We start from the raw sequence: 18,773 nt of genomic DNA, 5'->3' as shown, positions 1-18,773 counted from the left end.
AGGCAACCATGAATATATTCTAAATGATTAACTATAAGAAATACTGCGTACAATTTTATTGAAACCTGAAATAATTGTTATCGTGGTTGCAGAGCTGCAGGCACACGTAAAATAGTCGATGGGCGCAATTGAGCCTGGGGTCTTAGGTCTGGGTATTGTATTCCTGTTCTGCCAGTGAACTATGAAACGCAAAGTCTACCGATTAGACTCAGGTTACGTTCATACGTCTTGACCAAAGAACCAGTTTCTCGCACTTTACTTCTTATGAATCTACTACTATTTTCCTGAAAATAAATGAAGTACAGATAATGAAGTACTTCATCGTCACTTAGCAGATAGACTCTCTTGGAAACCTCAAATCAAACAAGCAACAGAACGTTCAATATTATCACCAATTTAAAGTTTAGTGTCTCCTCATTAATATCAATCGTTTCTGTTGATATCATACGAACATGTACGAGACGGTAACTGAAAGTTTTGTAACTTCGGAATTTCCACACATACATACATAACGGTCAAAGTGAAGGATCTCTCACTGTCGAGATATGCATAAGATCTAGGACCAATTCAAAATTTAATCAGTAACATTTCAAATTTTAATCGGTATTTTAACTTCTTGTTGTCCAAAAGACGGTTATAAAGGAGTGCCAAGATTGGGATAGACCGTAATTCTTTGGTACAAGACTTATATCCCAACTGACTATAACAGCAAATAGTTAGGATGTATGCTTTCTAGTCTTTAACAACCTTTACGAATCCGTATATTTAAGTCACAGGCAGTTAATACTAAAGACAACAGTTATCAGATGGGCCTAAATGAGACACAGTCTCAAGCTGGGTTCATGCATACGGTGTGATTCCAGAGACTTTCATATTTGGTGCATGAGTCACTACAATAACGTTTCAGAACGAATTACTTTCTATCTTATTTATTTACTTTACTGTAGGCTCTAAATAACCATTCGGCCAAAAATATTGACGCTGTTGCAATTAAGATGGATTTTGATCCAAGCATAGGAGCAGTAAAAGGTATTCATTCTCGCAAGGATGATTCATTTAGAAAAAATACAGAGTCTGCTTCTAAACTTTCCGTTGAGCTTAAGTTTCTATTTGTATAGCGTTCCAGCACATAAAAGAGCTGCATATAACGAGAAGGTAGACGAATTATCAAGACTTACTGCATCTCATCACAATATCGTAAGAATAGAAATCTAGTTCTCAAATTTTCCCTTAAAAATAATTCGTTTTCAGAGTTTATAATTGAAGTGTAAGGGACGCTAGAATTTTAGCCCAACAGACAACACTCTTTTTTTTTCTGGAAACATATATAAGAAAATACGCTACTTTCAAACAATTTTTTAAAAATATGGGACCTTTGCTTCCAAACAGATTCGATTTGGCGTGAGGGAAGGTAACCTATATCCATGTGGTATTGCAATATAATCAAATTCACTGTGAAGTATCTCATTAAATTCACTGGAAACGCAGAGCTGCAAAAGATAAAAGCTTCGAAAACTTCATTATCAAAACAGACAGTTTTACCTCAATACCGACTGTTTAAAAAGAGCATGATTTTAACAATGAGATTTATTTCTTTCCCCTACGTATTATATGCTGAATTAGTTTCCCTAAGTTATATACCCATAATACCATTGCATATGGCCGGATATTATGCTGAAAATTTATCTGTGATCAGCAACTTTATTCTAGAACCAAATCGAAGCAGATAAAGATGTTATAGTTTCGGCTGCTTGGTTCGACTGCCAACGAGGAATATCATATTAATCGCATATGCAAAATGAGAGATGATATGGAAGAATAAATCTCAGGAAACTAAAAGAAAGCGTGACGAATATATACCTTCTCATTGTGAAGTAAATTTATAAGTTGCTTTAAACAATTCCGGCATCCTCATCCACTTTAATCTTATAATCTGGTCCCGTAAAATTTTAATCTGTTTATTGCGATGAAGATTTCATTTCTTCGTATAATTTTTCATCATGTCCTGGGAACTGGACGTCAATCATAAAACCAGTTCTTTAATAATTTGATGGATTTTAATAATAGGTTTATCGTCACAATATACATATTTGGATCATTAAGGCAAATAAAATATAATACCCAAACATTTTCGCAAAGTATTTATTTAGAAGATTCAGACTGATCCAGCACTGCTAAGTATTGAGATAGATACGCTACCGCAATTTTGAGACACGTTGTATAATTATATTATACTTACAAAAAGGTTCACGTTATAAATATAGCTAAAGACTATAAAGGAATTTTATGAACTGTGTTTTCTTATAATGTCTTCTGAACTACTACTATAATGGGAAATCAATAATGGAAAAATCGATGTTGAATTGTGCTTTCAGAAATTTCAGATAAAAATTTCGCTCTCATTCCTTCCTTTCAGATTTCGTTTTTAAATCGACTGAAATCGCTCCTTTGCGAAAAAATAATTGTTCATATTATTACATTTTATAATATTATGGAACTACTACAAATCATATTAATTTGATAGTATCTTGCCAGATTTCTTTCAATAAATTCCGAAACGTTTTGCTGTATATAAAGTTTTATGCAAAGTTGGGTAGTACACTCATGTCTAAATGAAAGTCAGAAACATATTTTTTTTTCAATGATTCAAAATAGACATTAATATTTTTTAAGTTGGTAATTTATATAATTTAATGAAAAGTAATTATAATGCCAAATTTTAGTGGCTGCTAAAAGATTGAAACAATGTCTTTTATTAAAATGCCTGGTTACGAATTTATGAAGTATCTCTATAGAACTATGTTTGTTGAAAGGAAAATAAGAAAACTGACAGTAACTGAGTTCTTGCGTCTAGTTTTTATATATTTGGTTTTCGTTTTTGTATTTGAGATGCTGGGCTGTTGACAATCACGCTTAAGGGCAAGCGATATACTAGTGAAGCGTTCCTGAGAAAAGGAAACCGAATTTTCGCAGTCTACTATTTACTTAGGTTTTTTAAAGCCTTAAACACATTTTTTGTATTGATTTGATTACACCTTTGTGATTTAAATAATAAAATTTTGTAATAAAATATACAAAGATTATCTTCTATTTTATCTCTCTCTTTCAAAATAATCTAGGCTCTGATTTAAAATGTGCTCTACTAATATTTTATACAATATGTAATAACACTAATAATTTGGCAACCATTAACTCTAATTAAACCAAGTATGAGAGTAATGGCTTTTACTTCAGCTTCATATTAAGCGGAGGTACGTTATGTTAAAGTATTTTATTAAGGCAAACCAACAAGAAAAGTATTCTGGCTATGAAGAAAGTCATCTTGGAAGTCGATTTTGGGGAAACTGATTCTTATCCGAATTACACGTTTGAAACAAAATGATACTTCCAATACAGCCAACTTATTGGTAGGCTTTCAACGCGGGTCGAACTATCAGTATTCAGAAATTTTACTGCTTGAACGCTGATGGTTTTTCTCACGCTTATTTTGAAAAGAGGAGAAAACGGTGGAATTTTGGGCGTTTGCCACGCTGTCCTCAATGAAGAATGTTAAGTAAGACTATAGTCCGTGTGTACGTTCTCCTCGGAACTAATGCCTACAAATTATAGATCTCAAGGAGTGGAGTGCAACAAATTATCTTAAGTTGGTTAAAAAATGTAAGGTGCTAACCATCCAAAAACAACCCTTGCAGTGCAGGAAATATGAAAGTCTTTTTTTATTGTACAAATAATAACGGCTACATGAAATGAGTTGAATAAATTTCAGTCTCGTTTGAATTATGGAACACGGAAAATCAGTATTTTATCAATGATTTCTTCCGGACAAGATCTATTGCGATACACTTTAGTTTTAAAAGAAAGATTCTTTGGTTGTGTGCTTGAAGTATGTCACTTTGTGATGTTTTCACGCATCGCCAAAACTAATTCGGCACATTCCTGGGTGGTTTGTGCATAATTACTCGTCCGCCAATCATCGACCATAGGGGGTGACATATCAAGGAAAGAGAATGGCAAAAATAGTTGGTAACAGCACCTGGTAGGCAATGACAATTACTAAATGCTGCGGGACATGTGCCATTGTCCATTAAAATTTTGAAACTTGTTTGCATGCAAACTTGGAAGGTAAAGAGCAACAGGCTTGAAAAATTAAGACAAGTAATGTTAATTACTGAATAGTCTCGCAATGCGTATTAACCATTAATCTATTAAAATCTAGTAGCAATTCAATTCTTAACTCCAGGTGATGGATCGTCATAGTAAGCATAGCCCAAGAGTTATGTCTGTTACGTAGGTGTCGGCGGACTCAGGTATAATCATTGTTATCTAGGTAGAACTGTAATTTGTCTGTAGGACAGTTTCTTGCCATTCGTTTGTACATATTCAGCTTTCATCGCAACCTTGCAGAGTATACAATTGTAATAAGTCGAGCAGTTTCTTCAATGGACGCTTTGCAGGTTTCCCACTTCTGCAGGCAGCATCGAATCATTCTAATGACCACCACTATATTTTACAATCATTATTTTTCAATTTCTCAATATAAACATTAAAACAAAATATATTTTGCCATTTGCAAAACCTAGTGGGTATATTAAATGTGCACACATAAAAAAATATTACATTAAAATTTGGTTAACATTTTAATTATCAAAATTTAAGTTACAATATTTTAATTCTAAAATGTAGTGTGAAATTTGAGCCTGTTTAAGTGATATCAATTTCTTTATGTCTGGTCTTATTTCACTTTAACCTATTTTTCTCTTGCTTACCACCAGTGGTACGTATACCACCGATTGATAATCACTGCTCTAGACAAAAACAAACTTGTGTACATTTTATGGTTTATCAAAATTTAGGCATACTTTATTGAGTTTTATAAATGGAATAACTCAGATAGTATAATAATAAAAAATACTAGAAGTTAAAGTATAGTTAGTCAAGTTATGAGCCACTTTGGAATTTCTTTAGGTCCACAACTGTTCGTCGATTTGATCAGTTCGATGAACACTAGTAATTTGAATCGAGATCAAATCGAATTCGACTCATCGAAATTTCCGTGTTTTCCGAATCTGTAACACGAATACGAGACACCTTCCTTCGAAGCACTTCCACAAGGATATCTTTTCCCTGCATAGAGCGTTCTTTTCCCCCTGGATCAAGGCTCTCTTAAGTGGAATTCAAGCTTGTCGGAATCCCCACTCAAAGAAAGGCAAAAATAGGGCTTATTTGCAAGCGTAACACATGATACAGTTCTAGAATGCGTTTACACTTACATTCGATTCAGATAAAATGTAAATGCTTCATCGTATGACATTATTTGAAAACCTTTTAAGTTTCAATCACTGAAACGGATTTCAGTCAGTTTATGATGTATTTTAATTACCTGAATATATTTATCTTAATAGCTTTGTTCCACATTGCAGGGTAATACATATCTTAAAAGAATGTTTCGGTAAATGTATTTCTTACAAAGGTTCCGTGTTTAGTTATTAGTATAAGGAAATTTCACGTTTTTAGTTTGTTTCACTTTCGAATAGAATTATTGTTTCCAGGAACATAGGAATACAATCTATGCCCTTAGGAATACAGGAATAAAATATTGTGAAATAAAAAAAAAAAAAAAAAAAAAAGCACTGTCATTGTAAAAGTTTAACTTGTGGACCAGATTTTATTTTTTTTTTAATTTTAAAACTAATTTTAAAATATATTAACAGCACTAAAATACTTCAGGTTTTGAAAAGGTCAACTAATCACTGTCAAACATTTTCCCCAATTTCGTTTAGAAACGTCCTTAAAAAAGTTTAAGGAAGAGTTCATTACTGTTTATTTGATATTTTAACCTACTTTTAAATAGGAGTAAGTGAGTTTTGGGTAGACTAAAAATATTATACAGCGGAAACACAGAGATTATACAGCGGCGTTTTGTCTCATATATTTTTATGGATTTAAAAAAAAAATACATTTTTAAGATAATAAAGCTTCCATGCACCATAAATATGTACGCCACGGGAATTAAAATATAAGATAATTAAAAAATCATATAATATATGCATTAAAAACAAATAAAAGCAGAAAATAACAATCTAGACTTCATAAACACAAGTGAACTTTGTAAAGTTTTACAGTCTAGATTCCACAAAGTTCACTTGCCAAGCAGGGATGTAGATAGAGGGGAAACAAGGGGTACCTTTGACCCCGGGCGCAGCATCCAGTGGGCGTCAAACAGATGTCATGAATTTTTTAGAAGGAAAAGTTTCCTACTCTTGTCAAACAAGAGCTCGAGATCTTCAGTTGTCCCCGGGCGCTAAAAACCCTAGCTGCAGCTCTGTTTCCAAGTCACATCTAGCTCTTTTAAATAATTCTGCAAGTATAATCTAGGGCCATCGAAAGTGGGACAGGGAAAAAATTAAATGTTCCACATCTTTAAGCACCTTTTTCGGAAACTCACATAAGTTACTTGATTTTAGATTGAAACGAAACACGTAGCTTACAAATTTATCTTGACCGAATAAAAACTGTGGTTTTAAAATTAGTAAAGAAGACAGAAAGATTCAGATGCTAGTCTATAATTTATAGAAGGAAAGAATTTTGTGGTGTTCTCAGAATTACAAAAAGAAGTATATTCTTCATTTCTCTTAGATAACGTAATAAAAGGACTAATAGAGATTCATAAAATTTGTTATAACAAAAGGACTTCCATTAACTTTTTGGAATACTTTTGGGACTCATGTCGATGGGTAAATTTAAAGCATCGTTAGCTAAAACACCAGCTCTTTCATTACCATAACTTCTATGCGAATCACGCATAAAAGGCAAACGGATGTTAATTCCTCAATTTCCAAATACACTGACAAGTAAAAGAGTTAGTTTCCTTGTCATTTCCCTCAGAAATTCTCAGCTTTGTAATCATTTTCCTTTCTTGGTGATAATATACTTTATAAAAAACAAATTTTGCAGAAATTTAAGTTTTGCATTCTAGAATCAGCGGATGATCATTTGATTCAACTTATAAGAACATATAAAATTTCTCTGCAACCGCATTCTTGTCAATCGTGCCGGCAGAAATTTCCGTTATTTCTAGATTTATTTTAGATACAAAGCTGGAGATATAAAGATATATTACTGGAAAAGAAACGAAATGACCTACAGCAACTGAAAAACTGCGTGGATTCTAGAAAATAGGTAGTTAAGTAGATTATACCTACTTAACATTTATTAAAATAGAAATTAGTAACGAGTATTAAAGTGATATGCAAACTGTTTCATTTAACCTTAAAAGCTCTTTCATTACCATAAATATAAATTTTAGATAGCTAGAGATATGATCTTTTTCTTACGATATTCATAATTAATTAATCTGATAAGCCATAATTACGTTGATATAAACGCCAGAGATGAAGACAAGATTGAGTAAGATAACCGTACCATCATTCAGTGTCGAATTCGAGACATATTTGTGGTCTGATGGGCTTCAAAGCATCAGATAGTGATAATTGATTGACAATCAACTGGAAAGAAGGTAGACGTTTCACAGTCGATAATTCGAAATCTGATGAAAAATCATCAGCTATAATTTTAGTTCGTGCATCAGTTATAAAGAAGAATGTAAACCGTGACTCGTCTAGACTCTAAACTCTGGATTTCCGATTTACTGGATTCATGTGCTAAGCATTTCTTCCCAACGGTTCGCGAAAAGAACGCTTATAATCTTTATAAAGATATAAATTTTATCACACAACATAAAAGTATCCTGTGATTAGAAGCGCGATAAATGTTATAATGGAGAATAAGCAAAACGTACATTAAGTTATATTGTTCTCTGTTAGATATACGAACTCAAAGTTTCTTTTCCTTCTCAGTTGCAAATGACTGAAGTTAGGGCAGACAACGTAGTATATCAAATTAATATATTTGCTAAGTTTACTTGTAACCATTAATTTAAGCGTCAACTAAAATGTGTACTTGGAGCATCACGCCATTTTTATTTCATAATACATTACTAACAGCAATTTAATAGTATTTTGCTTATGATTGATGACTAATGTATATTCTTACTCTAAATGCAGTTTATATTGCTAAACTGAATTAACCATTAATTGCCAATTGAAAGATACAACGTCGGTAAGTAATTGACTGTGGCAAAGATTACGAGAACTATTTATCTTGTGGAAAAGCGTTTTCACAGAACCCTTTAATCAAACTTACTTGATATTTACATTACCTTTGGGAAAAGGCTGTAACGAAGATTAGAAAGTAGATACAAATTCATTTACGAAAGTTACTAAACGAGGTATGTAATTCCCAAGACATTTCAAAATAATGTGGCTTCGAAGCGATACACAAATTATTACGTATTTAAGACAATTTAGTACTAAGGTAAATTAGAGGTCATAAAACGTAACTAGTTCAAAAATGCAGAAAATTACGACATTTTACGAAGGAATTTCATAATCAGAGTTAATTCTATGTCGATTCGATAATGCTATACTTTATAACTCTCGATATAAGATTCCGGATTTAAAAAGAGCGTTGTAATAGTTCTGTTAATCTATTTCTAAAATATATTAATGATAGCGTGGATGTAAGAGAAATGTCGTCTTTTGTGCCATTCATGCAAGATAGATCTTCGTGCAATATTCTCAAATAAGCAATTTTTAGTCTTTCAATTAAAATACAAGTTTCTAAATTTGAGTTTTTCTACGACATCAAATGATATTTTTTTTCAGCATTCATGTTCGTGCTGTAGTATACCAAACTGCTTCAAAAGAGGAAATGAAGCGCATCCTAAATATATCACTTTTTGGCACAATTTCTTGTAATTTTGTTCATTATTTTGCACTATAAGATAAAAAAAGCACCGGATGTACATTATCTCAAGACATCCACGCTGAGTATCATTATCGTCTACTGAAGTATGAAATTCTACTTGAAAGGCAGAAAACTGATCTTTTTTATGTGCGCAGAGTACCTTCAATAACATTTTTGTAAAAATTATGCTTCTTTAATAAAGCTGGTCATTTTCTTTTTTGTTTTAGTTTGATTATCTTTCATCTTACACGTCATGGCTGACAGGTCGAATGGTGTGGTAGGCGGCTACCAGTACTAAAATCAGTAACTCTGTCGAATAAGCGTTGTTCTCTTCCAATGCTTACTGAAATTGCTTAATTGAACTTTACTGATGACAAGATGAGCCCGGTGACAAGTAGATAAATAAGCAAAACAAAAAGGACGATTATATGATGCTAAACTTTATACATAATTCAATGGAATCCACTTTATATGTAAATCCACTCGGTTGCCACCATATGTATTGTTAAGGATTTGGTATTTAAATAGCTAATGTTAGTAGAATTATAAATTAGAGAGGTAGAAGCTAAAGCGCGCAGTTATTCAATACGGAAGCTCACCAAGAGAATGTTTTGGATCACGTTGCTTATTAAGAGAAAGGTTTCAGTTCTCGAAATTTTGAGTTCAAATTCCAAATTAGCTATGTCATCGCTATGCAAGCCATGTGACATAGATTGATCTAAAAATGATCGCAGTCCAGAAAAGTTATTACAGTTTTTAAAATAGATAGGGGTAACTTAGGATTATTGCAAGTTTACTTTATAACTTTGAGATTTCCATACGTTTTATCTTACATATCTTACATATATATTTAAACAATAACCATAATAATATAGTAATTAGTGACACAGTATATTTATTTATCTTGCTATTAAAAGAGTCATTGACATTATGGCTGCAATAATTGCTTTATTACTAATAGTGCGTTGATTAACATGCAAATTTTGAGCCAGGATGTAATAGAAGATAGAGTTGCACAATATTTAATTCTTATTAACATATTCAATATTCAATACTGAATTCTTAAAAATACGTATTTCTAAACATATATAAGTATATCTTAAAATATTTAATATTAAATATTTGAAATATGTTTATAATATGTTAATAAAATGTTAAATTGTTTTAATAATATTAAATAATTTAATAAAACTATTCAATATTGAATATATTCAATACTCAATATTTAATTCTTAAAATGTATTTAGGTATTTTGCTGTTAAAGAGTCATTGATATCATAGTTGCAATTTAAAATTGTTTCATTAGTAATAGTGCTTTGACTGGCAGGCAAATTTGAGCCAAGTGGTAATAACAGTTACGAAGCTGTGCAATATCTAATTCTTCACGAATCCTATTAATTCTTATATGCCATGGGACGTTTACCATCTGTCGCAGGTCTAGGCAATTTGTTTACAATTTGTCATGCTATAGTTCTGTATAGTTTGCAAGGCCTTTAGCTATGTTCTACAGAAATATGATCATACAGGGAAGGCAGGACATAGCATAGGTCGTAGAATGGATTTATAAATGAGTAACTTGTCCTTACGTTACGCGTTTGTGTTCAAACGTTATGCTCAAACCTTTAAAATAAATTTGGGCAATATAATTATCGTATTTTTCGAGTTGATCTTAAGGGAAGTTTACTACTGTTGACGAATAAAAAATAGTAACATAAATAGCAATTATGATTGGCAGCCTGTATACAAACTATAATGGAAAAGAAAATAAATAAAATTTAATAAAGATACAACAGTAATCGAATTTTGCAGTTAAAGGATTTAATAGGAAAAAAGAAAACTATGCCACTTTAGCTATATTTAAAATTTTCCTTGGAATGAATGAGAAAAAAAAATTGCATGTAAAATAGTTTGCTTTTAAAGGCAGCTTACACCTATCAGTTATTTAGACGCATTTTCACATGCTGAGGTACTTTGCTTAGGATAGGAAATGAAACTCAGTATTGCTAAAAGTAATAAACACAATTTTAGGAAATACATTTTATTTAAAACTTACAAAAAAATTTAATGGTCCAAAGTAGCAAAATATTTTATCATATAGTTTAAGAAATTAAATAATTGCTTTTACGAAATTCATCTACGGTTTTACATCACAAATAAGAAAAAGGAAGGAGCTTAAATAGCAAAACCTAATAATCGAATTGCAGTGTTAAAATTAGAAGTCATTAACTTAATGTATTTATAAGGTACGCCCAGTTATTCAAAGTTTTTTTCCCACAATCTTTGAAAATTTCGTATCTTAATAACAGATAGATCATTGTATGTTAAAATTAAAAGCCCCTATGATAAAGTCATATAATATTAGGTAACGTAATTAAATTAAGAAAGGCCCACCAGCGGCTGAGTGGTAAAGTCACTTAGCACTGGTAGTTCAGGCCGAGGTGTGAATCCTGCGAACGGGCTGGCTGCATGGGCATTGTCGTGGTTTTTCCTATGTGTAACGTGTATACGAGCCAGTTTCTCTTAGAAAGTCCTCCACGAGGCATCCCTTCCCTTAGGCAGATAGCCCTTGAGTCTTTGCTGTAATCATATAAACCAAGCCAAACTAAAGTTAAGAAACTCGACTGTTAAAAAGAATTGCTGAGAAAATTATATATGAACTTATGAAATAAAAATATTAAAGTGTTTTTATTGTGAAAGAGTAACAATATAACCTTGAAACTATGTTTCCTAGTTATACCGAAGGAAGAACAGATTTTGGTTCACGATGTAGCGTATTTCTTTTAAAAACGAGAAAACCGCCCAATGAATACATTTTTATCATTCTTGTTTAAAAACAAGACGGAAAGGTTGCTTTAAAATATTCGAAAACTTAAATATTTTGTGTTCAGTATATTTTTAGATGCTGAAATTTTAAAATCCTAAATCGAAAATTTGCAAAATATCCGTTGAAAAATGTTAAAAAAAATTTGATACAAAGTTCATTTATAAGATTTTTTTCTGCTGCATCTCATAGTGTAAACCAGAGGTGCGCAAAAGCCGGCCCGCGGGCCTGATTCGCCCATTTTGCTTACTTTATCCGGCCCGTTGAAAAATCCTGCAAGCAATTTTTTAATCTCTTATATGCCGTAACATCCTCTTAAAATATATCTTATTTAATCTCTTATATATATATGCCTTATTTCTTAATAATATATATATATATATATATATATATATCATTTTATTGTAATAATTAAATTATTTATTTGTAAGCCTTTGTAAAATGAGTCAATCTAAAAAAAAAAGAAAAGTTGATTTGGAGTACAGAAATTTCAATGAAGCATGGACGGTAAAATACCTTTTTACAAACATTGATAAGAAAGCAATTTGTTTAGTTTGCCAGGAAGCAATTGCTGTTTTCAAAGATTACAATTTACACAGGCATTTTAAATCAAAACATCCAAAATATGCATCACTTTCTTTAAAAGAACTTTAAAGTGCAGCAGAAAATATGACAAAAAAACTTGAATAAGCAATAAAATATTTGTACCAAACAAAGTAATATCGAGAAATCTACCACAAAAGTAAGTTATGCTATTGCACACAAAATTGCTAACTTCTGCAAACCTTTTACTGAAGCAGAATTTGTTAAACAATGCATGATACAAGTGTCGGAGATATGTTGTCCTGAAAAAAAAAAAAACATATTTTTGAAAATGTAAGCCTTTCGAGAAGAACAATAGTACGATAGATCGAAAATATTGCAGAAAATTTAATTGACCATCTAAGAACAAAAATTACTGATTTTACATATTGTTTGTTCTCTGGCTTTATATGAGTCCTGCGATATTACTGACACAATTCAATTATTAATATTTATCCGAGGTATTAACAAGAAATGTGAAATTAGCAAGGAACTTCTTAGTGTGCATCCAATGAAAGATACAACTACCGGTGAAGACTTCTTTATCGCTGTTGAAGATTGTTTAGTTAAAGTAAATTTAACTTGGAACAAAATAGTAAGCATCACTACGGATGACTGTCCTAATTTAACAGGGACAATGCGACTAAAACGAATCAGCGACAAAGTGAAGAGTTGCAGCTAGAACAGGATATATTATTTTTACACTGCATTTTTCATCAAGAAGTGTTACGTAGAAAAGTCTTGAAATTGAATCACGTCGTTAATGTTGTGACAAAAGTTGTGAATTTTATCCGGGCACGTGCCTTAAATCATCGACAGTTTGTTGAATTTTTGAAAGAAATTGAAAGTGACTTTTACGAAATTTCTTATTACACTGAAGTGCGATGGCTTAGCATCGCTAAAGTTTTGGACAGGTTTCAATATTTACTTGATGAAATAGTATTCTTCTTGTCGAGAAAAAAAAACCTGCATGATTTTCCTGAATTGCAAAATGAGGCATGGCTAAACGATGTCTCGTTTGCAGTAGATATTGTAAAATATTTGAATGAACTAAATATAAATCTACAAGGGAAAAACCAATTCGCTTTCAATATGCACTCTAACGTGAAAGCATTTATGATAAAACTCAATTTATTTGCTAAAAACTTTAATAAGAAGTTACTAAATCATTTCCCTTCATTACGATTACTACGAGAATCATTTAAAAATACCGATTTTCTTAAATATAGTGCAATAACACAGGACCTGCATTCTGAATTCCAAAGAAGATTTCAAGATTTCAAAGCTATTGAAAAACCTTTGTCATTAATTGTCAACCTTTCAATTTTGAAGTGAAAGAAGCTCCTGTTGAAATTCAACTAGAACTAATTGACTTACAGTCAAATAATTTACTAAAAGAAAATTTTCACTCAAACGAGTTGAGTCTTTTATACGGTGCTTTGAATACAGAACATTTCAAACAGTTTTTCAACTATGTTCAAAAATACCTTGTTTTATTTGGTTCAACATATATTTGTGAAAGAAATTTTTTGTTAATGATTTGCACGAAAAATAAATATCGATCACAAATTACTGACGAAAATCTACCCTCGGTATTAAGCATTGCTACAAGTGATTTGGATCCCAATTTTTAAGAAATAATATCAAATGAACACTCCAGATTTCACGTTTCACATTAACTAAAACTATTCTATTTTAACGTTTGATGTTTGTCTTTTCTTTTTATAATTCTATTTACTATTATATTTACAAAATGTAATATAAATATAAAAATGTAATAACTATGATCAAAATAAAATAATTTGTATCGTTAAGATATAAATAAATAAATATCAAAGTAAAATCTTTCATTAACTTATTTATTTAATGACCATTAATTTAATATAATGGATCATATTTCTTTAAAAATTGCGTGACATATTTTACTGGGCACAAATTGTTCACATGCACACCTAAGTAAGACAATTTATTATTACTATTATCTTTTATTAACTGTCAAGTTTTTCTGTCCAAATGCTTTAAATTTTAAATTTTAAAATTTTTAAAGTTTTAAATTTTAAAGTTTAAAATGATACTTATAGTGTTTTTGTCAAAAAATTTCTTGGGCAGGGAAAACACTTCACCCAAAACTTTCGCGTGTGCACAGCGTACGCGGTATAGTCCTCCGGCCCGGGAGACATTTTGAAAATTTCATTTTGGCCCGCGCTTAAAAGTATTTGCCCACCCCTGGTGTAAACAGTAAGTTCCTGAGAAATTCAGTTTGTTCGTCAGACAAAATTATGTGCAAAAATCTTTTAAATATTAAATTTAAAAAAAAATCTGAATTGCATTTTAAAACCACATTGCATTGTATTGCATTTTCATCCAGAGAGAGTTTGTATACAAATTCTGAACTCAGTAGCTTACCAGATAATAGGTTAAAAATCGATGTAAAACACCAACAGAGAACTAAAGCTTAGAAAAAATGATTGCTTCATTTGTCTAATTTTCTTTGATTGAAAACTAAAGAAATATCTAACTGAGCCATATTACAACTAAATGACACATAGGAAGAAAAAGAATTCTTTGCTAATATTTTATACCAAGGTTTCCACAAAGAGCAAGCAATAATATGACAAACATACAAGCAAACAAATTAAACTTACTTTTAACCTCTGTTAGTGTTTAGAAATGAAATAGGAAATGAGATCGCTTCAACTTACACAGAAATAAAATATCACAAAACATGTTTTAACTATTTCATAAAATATAAGCAATATAAATAAAATAGCATACATTTCTTCAGCTAAAATTCTTGGTAAATAAATTTAATCTAACGATAGGCATCAAGGAGAAATCATGTCAATCACCCAGCTCTTCAAATATCCAATAGCAAATGCGTCCTTCGAAGTTATCACGCATTGGTTAAAGAGAAAACATTTTCCGTTCAGAGCCAACTAACAATATTAATGCTAAAATCATAACTGTAATATAGTCTTGCATGATTTTGGAAAAGCCTTTTTTTCTCATAAAGTCAAAACATCAAATAAAATTGAAAAAAACATCAGATTAAAATAAAAATATCTGATGTGGTCACCACATGAATTATTGCATTTCATTAGAGATATATTTCTCATTCAATTAATTAAGTTCTCTCTTCGCGGGAAGGCAAAAAAACATCTTTATTAAAAATGGTAAAATACAGAAAAACGTAAAACAACAAATACGGTAAAAAATCAGTTAAAAAACAATTTTTATAATTAAAATTAGAATTTCTGTGTAAAAACAAACAATTCTCTCAGCGTGCAAGAAGGCAGATTTTTCGGTGCACAAAACTGAAAGATTACTTTTGGTCCCACTCGGCAAAAAAACATTGAAGTTGCTGAAACTCACTTAATTCACTATTATATTGTGTTTCAAATGTTTACAAATGGCGGTTCTTTAGGCTTAACTTACCACTCACACTTTTAAATTATTGATAATTCTACATCTATTGCATACAGATTAACTTAAGTCTTAGAAACCTTAACCGTAACATAACAGCCATATAATTCAAGCACTTTTAAAGGAAAAATGCACAATTTTCCAACGTATAAGAATAAAAAAACTAAGTTCACGGAGCCAAATAACAGAGTGGGAATATAAAGCATATATATATATATATATATATATATATATATACTTATATACGATTGGTGCAGTCGACTAAAACGGAAAAGGGAGGTGCACAACTATATGTTATAACAGTGCCATATACAAACTTACAGCTCTCTACGGCTATTCGTTCTCAAGTTATGCGGGATACATATATACGTACAGACGTCAAGGAAAAAACAAAAAAAAATCTCTTCTGAGTCTATTTTAAATCCATCTGACAATCCGTTTTGGCAAAAACAGTCCTTTATTCTGCCCGTACGTACAGATATCATGCGCGAACAAATAGTTTCGAGAGCGGCCCAAATGGGTATTTTCGTTGAAATTGGCACCCGAAATGTTTCGCGGTTAAAATAATTTCCTTTACTTCATACAAGAAAGTAAAAAAGAGAACGAAACACTTTTTGTCCTCTGCTTTTACAGACACTTAACACAGCTGTAATCTGAATTACAACATCAGAAAACTTAACTAAGTAAAGCATTATTTATTTTGAAATTAATAATATATTTGTGTACATTTGCGATTTAAAAAAATATTTTGATGCAAATAAATTTATAAATTCACTAGCGAGAATTTATATTTTTGAACTTATATATATATAGCTCGACAAATAAGTACGGATCTAGCATTAAAAAACGCACTATGTTTTCAAGTAATAAATATAGGCAAGTACAGATTATTATCACGCTGTACTTGCCTATATTTATTACAATAAGAAACCTTCAATTTAATAAGAAATCATGTTACTAAATTGAGATAATATATGGAGCAATCTGATTCTAGGAAATTTTGTATTACTTCTGTTGACATTCAAATCACGATGATGCCAGTAGCAATTTTTCAACTACGCAATTTTAATATGCAAGATCACTTTGCTGTAAGTCTCATGATTCATTCTATGTACTTTGCTTGCAGACTCATTGTTCAGTTATTATAATGATAGTAGTTCTAGGAACTCTATCTATTTTGTATAACATTTTATAAATGAAGCATTGCTGACATTCAAAAGCTATGCGATATATCATAAATTCAGTACTTTCCTAGATAACCTTGCAGCTTATTATACAAATATCCTTCGCATTTTGATTTCAAGAACAGGTTATACAACTGGCTTTGATACTCGTTATTCTTACTCCATTTTGTATTCATAATGATTCAAGAGTTAATATTGGAATTTCATCAAAATCATTTACAAAGTTATTGACAAATGAAAACAGATTTCTGCTGACTCTAGTGTTTGTATGCATATCATTATAGTTATTCAGTTTAGTATAAGTACGTTAGCTTTACGTAAAAACTAACCCTATGTTAGTAATAAAATTTGCAAATGGCAACAATATTTATTCTTAATTTATTGTTATCTATAACGATTTATTTGATTACTTGTCTTGAAAAATATATGCTGCAAATAAAAATGTCTCTGCTTGGAAATATTTTGGTGTGCAATGATTTTTTAATTAAAAATACTGCCTTAGCTTAGGGCTCAAGATATATACTAGATTAAAATTATTAGCAGAAACTTCGGTCTATTTTCAGACTACAGTTAACTGTGCTAATGTTCATTTCTATTTATGATACATTTATTTCACTAACTCTTTAGTGTGCTTTGTTTAAGTTAATGTAACAAATAATTAATCTCGAGTTAATATTCTAATATTTCCAATGCTAACTTTAACATTTTAACTATTAAAAGTTTTAATTCAGAATTTTCAAAACTAGGTGTTATTGAAATCAATTTTTTTAATGGTCGGGCATATTATTTAATACCCAGTAGCCTTGCGTAACTTCAAGGGTCATTTATGGAGGCACCTAATAGGTGGCCTTTTCATTATGGAGGCACCTAATAGGTGGTCGCCGTTGCCTCTATGAAGGGACGGACAGTTACAACCATGCCTTCTCCAGGATTCGAACCCGGGCCCATCGCTACAGAAATCAGGCTCAGTAATCATTACATCGGCTGGGCGGCACAATCTTAAATATTATCTGGTGAGCATTTAGCGTTCCTCTTTTAAGCGTTTATGTATATTTACTCTTGAAATTATTACCTCCCTTAGCGCTCGCTTTCCTGTAAAATTACTAAGTATGATATATAAAAAATATTAACTGTTTTGACTCATTTTTGGTCAAATTAAAATGCGAAAATAAATTTTAAGATTCAAAAATTTGTATGATTTATTTTATCTTCTTAGTTAAAAAATGTAATTTTAAAAAGTGCAGTCTAAATTTCTTTTTCAATAATCTCGGACATGAGTTTTGCTTTAATTTAAAACGTCTCAGATACAGTATAGTTCTGCTAGTTTTTTCTTCTAGTGTTGAATCTATTATTCTTATTCTATCTATTATTACGAATGTTATACACAGCTAGGTAATTTTAGTGCAATTATATATATATGAAATTGTTAAATGAATTGTTTTATATATGAAATTTTGGTCTCGGCGACATTTTGGTCCGGTTCCTATATCACAGTAATAAGTATTGTAATTGAATAAATGTCATTAAACACTATATTAACTCTAATTGTAACTCGACCCTATATTGCCTTCCAGTAATTTCGGGAAGCAGAAATTAATAAAAGTACCTCGGCGCCGGGTGAAACCTATATAAGGCCAAAGAGAGAATCTGTTCTCAGTTGTTGTTATTGCTGTGTGTTGTTAGTTAAACGTGAGATTGGAGTACTGAGATATCCATGGGTTAATTTCTCCTTAGATGCGCTTTGCATCGCTTGTGTTTAACGTTCTTAGTAGTTTGAAGTGTAACTACTGATTTTACTCTGTGATACTGTGAACACCTGTACGAGAATTTATGTGGAAAATTCCAGAACTTTGAAGTGTTTCTTTTGATAAAAATAAATTTTATTTACCGGACCTTTGTGCGATCAATCTATTATGAACCCGTGCGCACGAAACAGTATATTTTCTTACTAGTCTATC

The sequence above is a fragment of the Stegodyphus dumicola genome, chromosome 3 (assembly GCF_044657685.1).
Source record: "Stegodyphus dumicola isolate Sdum_Otavi_A_Nest chromosome 3, ASM4465768v1".
Taxonomy (NCBI): domain Eukaryota; kingdom Metazoa; phylum Arthropoda; class Arachnida; order Araneae; family Eresidae; genus Stegodyphus; species Stegodyphus dumicola.
The sequence above is the reverse complement of the archived record's forward strand: the minus strand, read 5'-3'. Positions refer to the sequence as shown.